We start from the raw sequence: 2,500 nt of genomic DNA on the forward strand, positions 1-2,500 counted from the left end.
CAAAAGCGCGCGGATTCGGCGATGGGCACATCCCGCTTCACTCGCCGTTACTGAGGGAATCCTCGTTAGTTTCTTTTCCTCCGCTTAGTAATATGCTTAAATTCAGCGGGTAGCCTCGTCCGACCTCAGGCCGAAAGTAAGGACCGGGACTATTCTTCCCGTTCCGCGCTCGCCGTCGGCGCCGCGCGCCGCCGCGCACCTCGATTCCCGCCCTTGAGCCGCCAGCCGTTGGCCTCTTCGAGGTCGACTCGCCGCCGCCGCGCGGGATTCTGGTCGCGATCGTCGCGCATCGTGCCGTGCTGTCTTGAGCGGGACGGGCGCTCGCGCGTCCGACGCCGCAGCAGCCGCGCGGAGAAATCCCCGCGCGGAACGTTTGCAACGCGACCCTGAGGCGGGCGCGGCCCCGGGATTGACCCGAGGCCGCAATTTGCGTTCAGAACGTCGATGCTCAATGTGTCCTGCAATTCACACTAATTCACGCAGCTAGCTGCGTCCTTCATCGACTCACGAGCCGAGTGATCCACCGCCAAGAGCCATCCACGATTGTTTCGCTCGCACAGTGCCTCGCACTATAGGGTGACAAAATAGACCGCGCCGAGCGGTCGGCCAGGCCGACGCTTGAAGCCGGAGCGCGCGGCACCGCGGCACTCGACGCGCAAACATTACCGGGTGACCGAATCGCCGGCCGGCGCGCCGCTCCTCGCGGGTCGGGCGCCGGGTAGCAAAGACTTTTTCTCTCGCTTGTCCGAGTTTCGCGTTCGCCGAAGCGTTTGCGAGACCGTTAATGATCCTTCCGCAGGTTCACCTACGGAAACCTTGTTACGACTTTTACTTCCTCTAAATGATCAAGTTAGATCGTCTTCTCGGACGCCGGCTCGACCGTTGCCGGCCGCGCCAGGTCCAATCGGAGGACCTCACTAAACCATTCAATCGGTAGTAGCGACGGGCGGTGTGTACAAAGGGCAGGGACGTAATCAACGCGAGCTAATGACTCGCGCTTACTGGGAATTCCTCGTTCAAGGGAAATAATTGCAATTCCCTATCCCTAGCACGACCGGGGTTCAGCGGGTTACCCAGACCTGTCGGCCAAGGCGAGCACATGCTGATCCGGTCAGTGTAGCGCGCGTGCGGCCCCGAACATCTAAGGGCATCACAGACCTGTTATTGCTCAATCTCGTGTGGCTAAACGCCACTAGTCCCTCTAAGAAGTTAGACGCCGACCGATTGGGTCGCGTAACTAGTTAGCAAGCCAGAGTCTCGTTCGTTATCGGAATTAACCAGACAAATCGCTCCACCAACTAAGAACGGCCATGCACCACCACCCACAGAATCAAGAAAGAGCTCTCAATCTGTCAATCCTCACTGTGTCCGGGCCGGGTGAGATTTCCCGTGTTGAGTCAAATTAAGCCGCAGGCTCCACTCCTGGTGGTGCCCTTCCGTCAATTCCTTTAAGTTTCAGCTTTGCAACCATACTTCCCCCGGAACCCAAAGACTTTGGTTTCCCGCAAGCTGCCGGAGAGGTCGTAAAACTAACGCCCCCCGATCGCTAGTTGGCATCGTTTATAGTCAGAACTAGGACGGTATCTGATCGTCTTCGAACCTCTGACTTTCGCTCTTGATTAAAGAAAACATTCTTGGCAAATGCTTTCGCAGTCGTTCGTCTTGCGCCGATCCAAGAATTTCACCTCTAACGGCACAGTACGAATGCCCCCGTCTGTCCCTCTTAATCATTACCTCGCGCTCCGAAAACCAACAAAATAGAACCGAGGTCCTATTCCATTATTCCATGCACCATTATTCAGGCGAATCGCCTGCTTTGAACACTCTAATTTTTTCAAAGTAAACGTTCCGGCCGCCGCCGACACTCAGTCAAGGGCACCGGCGGAGAACCGGAGGTGAGGCCAGGACGGCCAGTACACGCCTTGCGACGGACCGGCCGCCTGCGCCCAAAATCCAACTACGAGCTTTTTAACCGCAACAACTTAAATATACACTTTTGGAGCTGGAATTACCGCGGCTGCTGGCACCAGACTTGCCCTCCAATGGATACTCGTTAAAGGTTTTAAAGTGTACTCATTCCAATTACAGGGCCTCGTTTAGAGTCCTGTATTGTTATTTTTCGTCACTACCTCCCCGCGTCGGGAATGGGTAATTTGCGCGCCTGCTGCCTTCCTTGGATGTGGTAGCCGTTTCTCAGGCTCCCTCTCCGGAATCGAACCCTGATTCTCCGTTACCCGTAAGAACCTCGGTAGGCCAGTACCGTACCGACGAAAGTTGATAGGGCAGACACTTGAATGATCCGTCGCCGGTGCGAGACCGTGCGATCCGCAAAGTTATCCAGAGTCACCAAAGGTTGCGGGCCGAAGCCCGGTCGGTTTTTGGTCTGATAAAAGCACGCCTCCCGCGAGGTCGGCGCTTCACGCATGTATTAGCTCTAGCATTTCCACAGTTAACCACGTAAAACGTACGATCAAATGAACCATAACTGATTTAATGAGCC

General features: G+C 55.8%; 2 non-coding genes and 1 pseudogene across 2 annotated transcripts in view; all 3 read right to left on the reverse strand.

The window, feature by feature from the left end:
• LOC146144467 (large subunit ribosomal RNA) overlaps positions 1 to 133 on the reverse strand; it is a 3,260-nt pseudogene extending 3,127 nt beyond the window's left edge.
• A 248-nt stretch (positions 134 to 381) lies between these two features.
• On the reverse strand, positions 382 to 535 carry LOC146144468 (5.8S ribosomal RNA). Its single transcript, XR_014498974.1, has one exon. It is a non-coding gene; the product is annotated as a 5.8S ribosomal RNA (ribosomal RNA).
• Positions 536 to 782: 247 nt separating this feature from the next.
• Positions 783 to 2,500, reverse strand: part of LOC146144469 (small subunit ribosomal RNA) — a 1,811-nt gene continuing 93 nt past the window's right edge. The window contains exon 1 of the ribosomal RNA XR_014500601.1: positions 783 to 2,500. This exon is cut by the window's right edge and continues 93 nt beyond it. This is a non-coding gene — a ribosomal RNA (small subunit ribosomal RNA).

The sequence above is a fragment of the Ascidiella aspersa genome, chromosome 5 (assembly GCF_963924565.1).
Source record: "Ascidiella aspersa chromosome 5, kaAscAspe10.2, whole genome shotgun sequence".
Taxonomy (NCBI): Eukaryota; Metazoa; Chordata; class Ascidiacea; order Phlebobranchia; family Ascidiidae; genus Ascidiella; species Ascidiella aspersa.